General features: G+C 42.2%; 1 long non-coding RNA gene and 1 other non-coding gene across 2 annotated transcripts; both read right to left on the reverse strand.

The window, feature by feature from the left end:
• On the reverse strand, positions 1-14,509 carry LOC149916305 (uncharacterized). The gene is made up of 3 exons (XR_016470492.1): positions 13,093-14,509; positions 5,163-12,693; positions 1-595 (listed from the first exon to the last, which is right to left on the reverse strand). It is a non-coding gene; the product is annotated as an uncharacterized LOC149916305 (long non-coding RNA).
• On the reverse strand, positions 14,252-14,323 carry TRNAQ-CUG (transfer RNA glutamine (anticodon CUG)). The gene has a single exon. It is a non-coding gene; the product is annotated as a tRNA-Gln (tRNA).
• Positions 14,510-14,515: the final 6 nt, after the last annotated feature.

A 14,515-nucleotide genomic window follows, 5' to 3' on the forward strand; every position in this document is an offset into this window, starting at 1 on the left:
GTCCTCTCAAGTATGGGGTGGAGAGCTGTCAGTCGGATTTAGCTTCCCCAGGGGGACTCGCAGGGTTTCTGTGGACTGGCAACCACTGAATCATTTTTTCCCATGTTGCAACCCCCAAATTTCTAGCTTGTAGTACTGAAGTCATTTTCAAAGCATGGTTTTGTTTATTTTAAGTGCTTTTTACACATGGGTAAACTGAAGCAAGGCAGAGGACAAGCGACAGATGGTCAGGGACAGTGCCAGGAATGGAATTGAGAATTTCTCTGTCCTAGGACATAGTTTTAACAGACTTCGTCTCGGGACTGTGAGATCTGACTGCTTATAATTCATGAGGCTTCAAGAGTGCTCAGAAAAAAAATAATTAAAAGCTATTATTATTCCACTATTTTCTGGCAGAAACCGGCTTCCATAGGCAAAACTATTTCAGTTACTTAAGTAAGCAATCCAGGGCTTAATCTGCCCATTTTCTTACCAATTTTATTCATTTTGAATTCATTTGGCTGTGCTGTGTGCTCTGCTCATTCACATCTTCATGGAGGAAGAATGAGACTCCAAAAGAACCCAAGAGAATGTCTTCCAAAAAGACATGGCACATCTGTAACATTGGCAAAAATAACTATAAATATAATGATAGTGGATAAGTATTAACCATGTAACTGGCAAAGCAACAGTCTGCATTTCAGAGGATGGATTGCCTTACCCTGTCCAGTAACCCACTTTATGATACAGTAATAGATCTACATCCAGAGGCTTATGCAATGAAATGGAGCCTTTGGCAAGCTGGAATGACACTGGAAGCAGCATTTTATTTTTTTCTTTTAATATATGCTTATTTGAAAATCTGGATTCTATCCCTTTTGACATAGAGAGACTGTCCCTGCCTGCAATGATTAAGCTCTAGGACAGATTATGAAATAATAATGTATTTAAATGTTATGATGCAGCACTACAATGGTGCAGTTATCCTTCCTTTTACTGCTTCAAGTGTAGTCCTTCTGAAAGGCTTTTGCACTCCAGGGAAACTACTGGTTATAAATTATAAAAGAGGCAATAGAATATCATGCATGTATGCAAAAAAGAAGACTCAGACCCTTCTCTAGATAAAGTACTTAGTGAAGCAGATAGAAATACGGGGAAATGAAGCAAACACAGGGCCTGATCCAGCGGCCACTGAGCTCAGCAGAAGCACTGCAGGGGGGGTTCCTTAGGAATCAGAGTCATGTGTGCCATGAATTGCAATTCACAAAATGCAAATAGAGAATTTTGTTGTATATGAGCAAGGATAAAGTCTAACTGGAGTGTCTAGGCATTCCACTTGGATAAAATGAGCAGATTTTTTCTCCAGCAGGTAGATTTTCTCAGCAAGGGTTTATTGCCAGTATTTATATCAGAGTTTGCATTCCCAAAAGCTCAGAAATGCTGGGAAGCAAAAAGGAAAGAAAACTTTCCCAAAGAGGAGACCCAAATCTTTCTAAATATTTTCTAAACAAACAAACAAAAACAAAAACAAAAACAAAAACAAAAAAAAAAAGATGCAAACTCATCATTTCACTTTTCAGTGATGCTTTTCTTCCTGAGAATTTCAAAGTGTGCATCTGAAGATTTAGGACTGTGCATCATAAAGCAGTTAACATCAAGCTTTGCTGTGTTGCTGCGTGTTGGGGTATCAAGCAAATGATGCCACACCTCTTCTCCTGTAATTAGTAGGCAAATAAATATGTACAGCTGGAGTGTATTTTTGGAGTGGCTCTTCCTGTAGACAACAGAAGCTCTTAAACAAATATTTGCAGCATATTTTTAAAGAATAGAACAGCAGAAATGTTGCTCGAGGATGGTCCGAGTCCTAACACACGTCCTAACAGCAACAACCTGTTGTCCAGTGCAGCACTGAGTATTGCTCTCATCATTAAAGCACGATAACAAAAGCTTCTCTTTGTGGAGTAATAGCAGGAAGGAAATTATGCGTGCAGATTTGCCAGCAAAAGTAACAGTCTCAGGCTGTAAACATACAGAATGATATTGCTGTTTTGTTGCTATTTTCAGCAGCTCCTGTGCCTCAGGAGTGAGAATAAAGACTTAACTGTTATCACTGCTGTTCATGCATCAGCCTTAAGGTTTCCTTTGGACTCGTGCTCCTTGGCCCAGCTGGAGGCAATTTCTACAAATAGCAGTCTTTTCCCTGAATCAGTCCAATTCATCTCCCAGAGTCATTCCATGTGATGCTGTGGTGCTGTGGGTACCTCCTCTTACACCAGATTTAAAACCACTTTTGACTACTTCCCATTTCAGCTCCTTATTTTTTTGCACTTAGGTTTACCTTCAAGTCTTGTCTAGACCAAGCAATTGCATTCCATGTACCCAAAGAGGCCCCACTGCCTACTTCAGGCCCTCATGTAGTCCTGCTATTTAAATTTTTGGTGTTCTGTTCTAAGGATCAGTCATATCATGATGGTTTAAGTGAAGTATATCTGTCAGTTAGCCACTTCTCAGGGGTACAATTAGCCTTAATTAATATTTGTAGAGTACTATTGAGATTCTTGAGAGAAACAGCTACAGAAGTACAAAGTATTATAATTAATTTAAAACTATTTCATCTTTGAGTAACGGACTAACAACATGTAAGATGAGATTCTGCAAGAAAAACTAATTTATTTGCTTCATAGACAAATGTTCTGAAATCTCAGTTTGCATTTACTTCTTCCTGTGCATGATGCATTTTGAATTTCATTACTCTTTCATATCCTTTAATACACTGAAGCTCATAGTTTCCTTTGGTTGAGGAAACATGTCTGACATATGGAAGTCACGTTAAAATAAATCAAACCACCAAAAGTACAAAGTTAATAAACTCAAAACAATCCACCTCACCATTTGCCTTTAATTTGTTAAGTATTTAAGTCATAGGACCTGTAATTAATGTTATGGAATCATTTCCATATTCATTTATAAGGCATCTCAATTACATAAATACTTATTATCTGGAAATTAATCCAGATCATTAAAATTCAGAAAGCTGACAAGTCAGATTGACATCTGTCAAGATGCACTAAGGAGAGATTTTATATTCTCTGTCTGACACTGTTCCATGAGAAAAGCTTTGCTCATGACCAAGCTTCAACAGTACTCCACTTTGGAAATAAGAGCAGTGCTTCATTCAATGAAATCAGCAAACAGAGCAGTTCTTCTGTGCAGTGAGCAAACATCAGGTCACTCTTCTCACTAACTGCCACGCAGAGTTTCCAGGAAAATGCATCAGATACTGCAGATACATCTGCAACTGAAAATCTGACCCAAATTAAAGCTGATGTTCTTGTAGCGCAGCTCCACTGCTTTTCTGAAACTCTACGGCCCTTCAAAATGCTTCTTTCTATTAAAATACTTTAAATCCTTTCAGTGCTTTCAATACTTTCAAAATGGTGCACCTACTCAGAAAACACCTTATGCAGAAGGAAAAAGTAACACTTCAGCATTTCATTGCAAGCTAGAGCCATCACTGCTGAAATATTAGCTAGAGAGTCATGGGTATTTAAAAAATGTGTCCTGATTGACTGAAAGAATGCAGCTCAGGCCACGCTATCAGTGAATTTGTCATACAAGACAGAGAGCTTTCATTATTTGATTTTTTTTCTAGGTAGAAAGATTTTTTTCTATCTAGAAAAAAAAACCCAATTTTTAAAAAGCTACAGCTAGTTCTGAACATATTAAATAATATTGCAACTGCACTATTAATTCACACCTGTCTCTTTTTCAGCAGAAGATGCCTTGAAGGGTAAGTGCAAACCCACCAGACTAAGTAATTATGCTGTAATCTACTCTATCTGGATGACTGTATGACAAATTCCCAGAGTGGAAGTTGGTTCAAGTACTGACTCATGAGGGTTTCATCTCAGTATAGATATTTTTAGTATCTGTTATTTCACCTTGGTACTTTTAAAATCTGTACCACTGTCCAACACCTCTCTTAATTATCTGAAATTCTTTTCTTCTGTAACTGCTTTGGAATGTTCCCATACATTAGTACAACTACTGACCCTGTTCTGTTGGGCTCTAATTATACTCATCTACCCATTCAACTAGGTAAGATGTACTTGCTCAAAAATGTGAGCAGCTGCTCAGAAACAGAGGTAAACAGAGAAAAACAGTGAATCTTAGCGGTGACTCATAGAGGATATAGGTCACATCGTGCTTCTACCCTTTTCTGAGCTTGCCCAGGGTTTGGTCCAGCATACCCAAAGGAACCCTCAGCAGAGCCCTCATGCATGCAGAACTCTTGAGTCCTCCTGTTTGTACCCGTTTGCCATAATAGCTCTGCCACCTTCAGCACAAACAGCCTGGAGCTGACAAAAGAGATGAGAGTGACCACAAACCTTGAGAAGAAAAAAAAACAAACAAACAGAACTTATTTGCTTAATCCACACTACTCCAACTCATCTGCTTACATCTCCAAATCAATCTGCTAACAGCAGAGGAGTGAGAGTGACACATCTGATCCATACCCTTCATACTGCAGGGAGCTCTGCGTGGAGCTCTGCATGACAGCGCCAGCAGAGGGAATTGAGGAATCATTAGTGACTGCTTAATCACCTCCTCCAAAAAGTATGGCCAAATGTTGATGCAATGTAAATAACTCACTTAACCAAGTTTGAGTTTGACTCATAGTGGCAGCATTAAACTATCATGATATATGGCAAATTCTTTAAATCATTGTCTGTTTTGTAATATAAAAAAGAATACTTCCAGTATAAATAATGGGGTTGGAGGAAATGTCCTTGGCAAGTCAATTTGTTCCATGCTGCTGATGGTTCCTGTTAGTGACAAGGATTATTTCAAGAAGGAGACAATGGAAAACAGATGCAAAAGCGTTTACCAGAAGGACAGGGAATGGCAGCTCTTCCAAAATGTCAAGCGTGCAGACTAGAGTCAATTTAAAAGAGAATTAATTATTTAAACTGAATTAATTTGACCACAATGAAGCCCTGTTAAGCCATCTCATCTATCCACTTTCCACTATGTCATCTCTGACCGTCTAATTCCAAACATTGCTCCTTACTTTTGGATGCTTCACCTGAAAATTCCCTTTCCCAGTCACAGAAGCAATATCTAGCTTTTTGAGTATGTTTACTGCATCCAACCCCAGAACTCACCCAAAGAACTGTGCTCACCTCCAAGTGATACAGACAGGATATGCTGCTCCTCCTTCTTGTGTACTGGGAACAACAAGCAAAACATGAACGTGCTGAGGCCAAACTAACGTCTTCACTGCTGTTATACACGGCACGTGAGCTGAGGGTAGTGAAGAATTACACCACAGAAATGTATCCCAGCAGATACTAGATGATCTAGTTGGAAGGTCCCTTCCAACTCTAAGGATTCCTCGATTCCATGATACTAATCTACTTCTGTTTTAAAGTAAAGACTACAAACACCATCAAGAATGGCACACAACTACAGTTCAGCTGGTGTAACCCTCCCAGCTGGAAGGGCAGGTCTGAATAGAAAGGATCCCAGGAAGGTCTGAGGAGCAACAATTCAGTAATCATATTTAATTATTCTCTATGGAGCCACAGTAATGTACTCTTTCTTAAATTATTTTGTGCACTGCCGCTTTCCAAGAGGCAGTGAGAAGGCTATGACTACTGCGTGTGCAGAAAACGTTGAGGGAGTTCTTAGAAACCATAATTTTTTGCTTGATCATTCATAACCAAATACGTAAGGAGCCATTCACGTTATCGCTCTTGCGCAGCTTGTATTAGATCTCCATAGTTACACTTGGCATAACAAGCACAAAGAAGAAGTGCCTTTGCAGGGCTGATAAGCAGACAGGAAATAAGGGAACATCTGCTACAGCTTTAGATGGTTTTGCCTTTAGCTACTGCTGAAAAACTTCAAGCTCTGCATTCCATGTCCTTCTCCTTTGGCCTTTGACACCAGCAGCTGCTGAACAGAAGATATAAATTGCAATACCTACAGAACGGGAAGGACATTATTTTCCAACAGGATCTTGGGATACTTAATGGACGTTTCTCTTTCCATGTTCTGATCACAAGGAACACTGGATAGCAACACTGCAGATGGAGTTTGCTCCTTAAGGTCAACCACTTCCTAATTAGCAATTCTTTTTTTTTTTTTCCTAATGCTGTGTTTTCCTTTGCAAAACTGTTTTGTTTTGTTTTGTTTTGCTCTGTTTTAAACGCCAAAAACAATTGCACCATATACTAAATAGTAATTATAATCATCAGCAGCACTGTAAGGAAACCACATGCTTCCCTGAATCAGAAGGGGGCTCCCAGCCCAGGCAATCTGTCTTCTTGTGGAAGAACAGCATTTCTATAGCACGAGCAGACCAGGAACAGAGTTACACAAAAATAAATATCAAACAACTGACAGCCAGCTATTCCTTTGTTTAAAGAAAGAGCTGCTGAACATTATTTTCTAAAAATGGGCTCAGCCATACAGTGCAGATTCCCCACTTGTGCTCCAGATAGTTCAGCAGTTCCTCCTACATCATATTTTTGTTTGTGTGGTAAACTACAAACAGAACGACTGGCAGCGTTACATTTCTTAGAGCACTGAGGCCCATGTACCGTAAATGCATCTTTGGTACTTCCTCAGAAATTGTACGTTTCCCTAGGAAATTACAACAGTTGTGATGAAATCACGTTCATCCGTATATGGCAGAAGCTTTGGGTCTTACACGAGGAAATGAGAATGGGTTTCAGAGTAACAACCAGAAAGATGAAGACACTACTCCAGAGTTCCGTAAGTGTAACCAGGAGGAGAATTTTGCCCAGAAACTCTGCATTCTGTGCTTCAGATTTATATGCAGTTTTAACATGTTCTATTCTTAAACTGCAGATGGATGCTGCTTTGCCAGAAAATAAATGATATACTAGGATGGCTTCAAACATTTTCAGGAACCATGCTGACACTCACAATAAAGAAACATCAAGTAACTTTCCTAGTGAGATCATAAAAGCTGTGCCACTGATCAAAGCACCAAGATGCAAGGCGGTTACTTCATCCCTAGCTCAAGATGCTGCCTCATACCTAGGACCAGGAGCTCGCTTGGCAGAGATATTCAAAGAGTCTGCAAGTAGAGCATATCATGTAGTATATTTAAATAGCTAAACATGGAAAAATCCACAAAGAGAGTCAATTTAAATCCTTGAGACTGGTAAATGACTGTCTTGGGTTATTATTGCTTAACAGTAATAGTGGTAGCTTGTTTTATTACAGACCTACCGTAATCCTGTGCACTCCATGCACACAGAACAGCAGATTGCACTTCTTCTGAAAAGTGTACCCTCGAATTAGTAGGGAAAAACAAAATGAAAATTACACAATTAATTGGTACTAGTGGCAAATATCTTCATAACTGATTTTGGAGGGGTTGGTTGTATTAAAACAGCAACAAAAAATGTAGCTGGACATGGAATAAACCCATATAAAAAAGGAATGGCTGTACTATTTGCATGATCATAATGCTATAGTTTTCTATATTTCACAGAGCACAATTTTTTCAACTGTATTCCTATTAAAATAATTAAATATCTGTCTTGAGCTGTGTGCACATTGCAGCTAACCAGCTTGGAAACATGCCAAACTGTGGAGTAATCTTTAGAAGAATTGCAGAATCAATACATCAATTCCCATTAATTCAGTGTCAGAGGAAACAAATGCGTACCTCTCTGAAGCGTGTGTATTCCCCACGGAGGCTTACTAAAATAGGCATCTTCTGTCTGCCTGCCTTCCCTGTGCCCTCCAAACATCAGAAAGCAGAGTCACAAGGGGGGGAAAATTGGTCTGGCTCCAAAATCCAATTAAGGCAGTTTTAGTAACCCTGTCTCCTGACCAAGTTGTGCACAAACTCTTGCCAAAATCCAAGCTGTCCCAAACTACCCCTCCACTGCTCTGGGTTCCTTGTTGCACCCCAGGGCTGAGAACATCTAGGCCAGTTGTGAAGGACTTTCTGTCAAATCCATAAGGCATAATTCTGCACAGTGATGAGAACAGTCATATTAATGAATAATCATAACTGATAGTGCATTTTAAACCAGTTCCATAAGACTTGCTGCGCTCCAAACAAACATTTTGCACAGTTTGCTTTCTGCACAGCTGGCTAGTGAGAAAATTCTTGTCCCAGAAGGTTTGCAGAAGCACATGAAACACATTGTCAGGATCCCAAAGGTGCATGTACTCACACAGCTGAGAGTGCAACCTGTCTGACAGCAAACACGCGCTGGGCCAGGTTACTCTCTTTCACAGTCAGCATATGGTGCAGGCTGCCTATGGATGGCATTGCAGCAGGTAGCTATATATACAGGCAGCCAGAAGATTGGAGTATCTTTTCTTCTTGCAGGTTGTCAGGAAAATGACTGTCAGACCTTCAAAACAAATAGCAAGAAATAGAGGCGGTAATGCAGCACATGGCACAGGACAGATGCTCAGCACTTCCCGTGATGCGCAATGCCTGATGGCAAGGAATCCTGATGGGCCAAGGACATGAGGCTGTTCCTCCCCTCTGATTTCCCCTTGCAGCCTGTGATTAAGCTGCTGCTGACACTTGTCTGGTGCCTATTTGCAAAGCCAGTCGCTGTGGGCAGTACTTCTGTAAAGCAGATTACACTCATTGTTTGAGAACGTCTTTGTCTCTGGCATTTTTTGAATAGAAAACAAACCCAATTTTCTCTCCGCATACCTCATGTAGATTAGAAATAAATTGAAGATGTGGCACCACTCTGAACCTAGAGTGAATTAGAGGGGAATTTGCAAATATGGCAAGCAGTGGTTGGCAGGCAATAAGCCTATGGGGTTTACACAGCCAGTGTGCGATCTGTGCTTCAGTGACAAGTCTGAGAAAATCAGCTGGTAGTCATCCCTCTGATACATTGCAAATACCCATTTCTGAGGACTGAAAGAGGTGCAATGAACGATGCTTTCCATATAGCTAGAGAGATGACTGCTTCAGAGCAGTCAAGATTGCTGTGCTGAGGCTTGGTGTGAGCACCGGATCTCAGGGTGGCTGAGGGAAGTCCCAAACAGCACAACTTGGTGCGCTGCGTGTGCTGCAGGTTGCACAACAGAGAAACAAGCTTTACAATGCGCTCCACCCCAAGTATTTTTGAGATGAGAAAACTATCCTTTGGCTGCCTTACAGCTTGCTTTTCTTGGTATATATTTGCCATGCCCTCTGTGTTGGAAGCGCCAGGACACCTCGTGAGCGGGTGCTGTGCTGGCCTTGCAGCCAGGAGCGAGTGCTGGCAGGCAGCAGGACCCATCAGGGACTGGAACGGTGACCAGGAATGTCAAAATTGCAGCCTGTGCAGAGCGGCTCTGATTAAGGACACATTTTGCCATCACCTTTAAGGTCAGCGTTGGGCTCACTTTAGCAATCCTATAAATAGCAGCCCAAGGTTGATCTAGGAGAGGCTCGGATAGATCTTGGTTAGCATTCCCAGGAGAGGAAGGTAGATTCTTTTCCTATTTCTTTGCAGCCTATAACCTTGAGCTGGTCTCTGTGGGAAACATCGGCAGCATTTGCCAAAAGAGCTACTGCTGTGTGCCAGGTGCCCTGCTGTCACACGACCCATACGTGTGCGTTATTTCAACCTGGAAACCCAGACCTAATTCCACTAAAGACTCAAACTAATTTCTCACTGGCAAAATCAGGACAAAAATAAATAAATAAACAGACAGATAGCCAGATAAATAAATAAATAGAAATTGAGCCTAATTACTTGTAAACGGTAGGACACCTAGTGGATTTGTAGGGAATATCTCTGGGATTCTGTGCAACGCTTTGTCATCTTCTTGGCAAAATCAGTTATGAACATGTTTATGGAGGAGTCATTGAAATATTCAGACTTTTATTTAATAAATTAATCTATCTAGCTTTATGGTCTTCAGTTTGCTCGCAGAACTTATTGCACCCTATGAAAAAACAATGAGTGTTATGTGAATGGCTTGAAAAAAAAAATAATTACGGGGAACTGGATGGTTCCCAAGATAGGGGAGCAGGAGGAAGGGTGTTTTGCCAGATCAAAGCCATCCCAGTTGTTCCATCTGACAACTCTCTAATGATCTCAATGAGCAAAGTTTTAGAGCCACAGCCTGGCTCCTCGGGTAATTGCAGAGCTTCACAATGAACATTGCCATGCTGAGCACAGCCAGCCTGCTCTGCTGGTTGTTTCAGCAGTGAATGGACCAGCCACAGAAGTCAAGCTGCCTCCTTTCTTCTCTGGGGCTGACTGAATCAAAATTAGAAAATGATGAGGAATGTGATGATGACACTGTGTTTATCTGTAGTGATGCTCCTGTTAAATATATCATCAGCAAGTAGATTTTGGCCTTTGATAAGAAATAAAATCCTGTGCAGGTCTAGTAAGAGTAAGATTTTGAGAATGTCTCAGAAATTATATCTTGGCTAGCAGTTATCCTGGGGCTGCCAGTACTATCTTGCTAATTTGTCTCTGGAGACAACAGACAGACTAGGAGATGTGTGCTGAGTCCAAAATGGATGCAGGAAACTGATGACTTCATTTTCAAAGTCATCATAAGAAACACCAAGTCATCGAGTCTGTTGCATTCAATTTCTCTTCCCAAAGGCTGCAGGAGATATTCCTTCCCTTCTGCTTACTGTAATATTGGCCTAGCAAAAATGCTGCCAGAAGATAGTTAATTTTTCTACAAGTGCTCCATTCCCACTCTTTTTTCAGTGCCATGCAGATCTCTGGAAACAGGACGAGGTTTCACTCTGGATATGTTCATGTTTAGCTCAAGATCCTTTGTTATGCCATCTCCAGGGTTAGGGAAAAAAAAAAAAAAGGCTGATATAGAGGAAGTATTTTTGATTGGGCCCATTACTTCTTATTTGAGCTGTAGAACTACAAGAAAGAATAGAGTGTATGCTGGAATTCAAGTGAATAATCATCAGAAAAATCGACTCCATGCATTTTTATTGCTACTTCATCTGTCACGGAATTACCTGAGAAACTGAACTCCTTGCACAGCATAAACTGCTTAATTTGGTTGAGGGTTTTAAAAAGAGGGGCTTTTTTGTTATTATTTCTGTTGATCTGTTTTATACTTGAAGCTTTTTCTTCTGACTGACATGTCAAGCTAAGGATAGTGAGTGCTAAGATTTTGCTTTCCTCTAATTTAGCAGCTGGATTGGAAAGCTTGAATTATCTTTGCATAATTGCAATGATTTGTGGCTTGTTAGGAAATGGCAAAGTATTGATTGGATTTTCCCCTCAGGAAATATTTCTCCTCTGATAGAACAGAGGAGGTTGTGGGGCTTTGCTTTTGTCCTTCCTGCATTCTGCCCAGGGAAACTGGTGGCTCCTTCCATATGGAAAATGGGAATTTTGGCCAACAGCCTTCAAAGACAAGCTTGAGTTAATGCTACTTCCACCTCCAGATCCTTCACTGCACCGTATAAAGTGATGGACTTTGCAAACTGCACATGGAAAGAATGAAGCAGAAGAGCTACGATCGCATTATGTCCATCCTTTTTCCTTCTCCTTTCATGTCAAATCCAACTGCAGAAACACTTTGACTTTGTGGGAACACTACAAGCATTGAATATAGCAGTTAAATTTGTCTTGATTTTTTTCACCCAGGATTTCCCTTGGGGTCTGAGGAGCTGGTGACAGGCAAGAAAAAGGAGGATGAAGGGAGGGTGTGAGGAAAGAATCAGACGCACAGTGCCACTGTGAGCTGAGAGCCCAACATACATTGGTACTACCAAAGCAAGAGCGGGGGCCTTTTTGGCATCTGCTCCATGAATTTCCAGAACAGAATAATAAATACACAGTTATGACTATGACCTCTGCTTCTTTTCTTTGCTAAATTGAACATCCAAGGGCCAGCTGAGTATCACTCCTTGTCTCTGCTCCAGTTGCTTGGAACGTGCTGCCTCTGCAAATGGTTGCATCCAAGCACAAACTGAAGATTTATGAGAGAGCATTAATTCAAGGTTTGCAATGAATTTAGTGTTCCCGCAAGGATGACACTAATGGCAATTAATGCAGCAGAAATGTCAGTGCTGAATGACTTTTCTCACATTAAAAGCTGTCAGTCCCAGAGCACATAGTCCACTGTTATTTCAGGCCTGACCTCTGCCTTTTGGCCATGTTTCAGTGGTGCAGGAGGTATCCCAGGCCATCCCATAACTGCAGTAGCATGTTCTGGGAAGGGGGGCACAAGGAAGAAGTAGAGCAGACAAGACTGTTTTCACTGACAGTGACATTTCCTGAGGGTTTGTAGAATCTCATCCTCTGCTTGCCTAAACAGGAACAAAATTAACCCAGGACTGAAAAGAATATAAGACTTAAATTCTCATACACTGCTGTCAGCTGGCTCCTGTTTAGACCCATAGCTCTTTCTGCTGTTTCAGTTTTGCCACTCAGCACCATGAAGAATGCATTTAATCAAAACAATCAAATGCATTTAAACTGGCTTAGCTGGAAACAACCCCTACTGCTGCTCATATACATGGCAATCTGTGGGAATTTTTGTATTACATGATGGGAAAAAATGCCTTTTGCTTTTTGATGTCTCCTTGAAGTCCAACAAGTGATAACAGTGCAGCGGTGTAAGGATGGTGATTTCTGGCACAGCCAGAAGCGGTGCTGTCCTCGCCTTGTGCCCCATTGTCTTACACAGGGTGAGCTGGATCCAGCAGAGGAGCATCTGCAATTTGGTGCAAGAGGAAGTAACACACGTATGAAAAACATAAGTAAAGGTTCCCAAGCTGCTAGCTGACAAACAAAACCCAAAACACAGAAATGAGAACAGTGCTTACAGAGGGATAACTAAAAATACTTAACCTGTGTTATTTTTAATTTTTTGAAACCAGTAGCATTTCTGGGGTGTGAAACTAGGCCTGAGGAACATCGTGTCAAAATTAACATTTTTTTAATGACAAGGTTCAAAGGAGGACTGCAAATAGGATGCGAGATGGAAGCCTTAACAACGCAGCTATAAATACAACCAAGCCCCCACGTGTAGAGTATTCATTATTAATCTTAACGCACTACTCTGCACAGTAGATCAGCTTCTGAAAGGGGCAGAAGAGAGAGCAGCACTTACAGACTCCACATCTTGGGTGTTTTGAGTTTCATCTGCAGACAAAAAGAGTCAGTCCAGAGCTGCAGGCTGAGCCAAGACCCCAGTGCTCCAGCCTACCTTGTCCAGTGTGCTGGGGGATTCGGTTCCATCCCACGTCCCTTTGTTATTAGCATTTTGTTTTCTTCTCTTGGAAGCTCTGAGGCAGCAGGAAGCATTTGTAAACGGAAAGGATCAGGTTATGGCTCATTTTCCTCCCAGCAGACAGTCACTGATGCTGTGGGTGCCTGGGGGTTTCTCTCCTCACGCAGAAATCATCGCACGGCTGCTGAATGCTGAGGTGGCCAACAGACTGAGAACAGAGCGAGGCTTAAGGGCCTCGGTTTGAGCATCTGGGCACCAGGGCTATTTTTATGCTTTTCAAGCTAGGTCTTCAGCCCCGGCACAGGGGAAAGGAGAGGGCCTGGTGCCTGAGGGTGGCAGCAGGGCCGTGGCGGGTGAGGCCTGCGGAGCCCTGTTGTTGTCCTGGTACAAACCCTGAGGGCACAAACCCTCCTGGGGCTGTGCTCGCCCGCTTCACAGCTTTAAGTTCCCCTTTGGCAGGTCTCATTTCCCTCCAGATGACCTCAACTAAATGCAAATATGTACAGATGCATGTTTTTAGCTGCTTCTGCTTCCATACCCCTCATTCTGAGGGTAGCTTTGGTTTTTCCATACTGTCCTTTGACTCTACTGCAGACAAATGCTCCAGCCTTTTCCCTTCCCTTCAGCTGTTTCAGCTTTGCATTTGATGGTCCTAGAAGCTATTTGGTGCTCATGAACTCAAATATCTCGCTGCTGTCTCCTGCAAGAGCAGTGCCACCATGTTGACCACCATTACAGAATCTCACAGAATCAATAGATTTGAATACTGCTCATGTCCTGGGCTGTGGGCAGATCTGTGGGACACGGGTGGCTTCTCTGTAACCCACCCCAAACTGAGTGGGGTCACATAGCGCTGAGACCTTCCTGTGGAAGCAATCCCTTGTTTTGCACCATTGTGAGAAGAGTGCCCAAAACGCAGCCAAGAGAATACAAGTTACACTGTGTGTGAGAGGGAACCTCAGGAGGGAAGGGAGACGGGGGTACTTTGGGCCATAGTTAGAACGTATAGAAAAAAAAAAAATGGTAACGAAAAAAGATCAGGTTCCACCGAGATTTGAACTCGGATCGCTGGATTCAGAGTCCAGAGTGCTAACCATTACACCATGGAACCGCGGTGACAGCATCCGTACCCGGCCGCCTCTAGTCCTCACTCCGCAGCACTTCGCGCTCCCACCGCGGCTGATCCCGGGGCTGTGACCGCCCGGTGGGACCAGCGGTGCCCGGCAGGACCCGGCTGTACGGGGCCGAGCTCGCAGCCCGTCCCACCGGCAGCACCGCTCCTTTAAGGCCGGGCGGGGCGGGA

The sequence above is a fragment of the Phasianus colchicus genome, chromosome 12 (genome assembly GCF_987193195.1).
Source record: "Phasianus colchicus chromosome 12, bPhaCol1.hap1.1, whole genome shotgun sequence".
NCBI lineage: Eukaryota > Metazoa > Chordata > Aves > Galliformes > Phasianidae > Phasianus > Phasianus colchicus.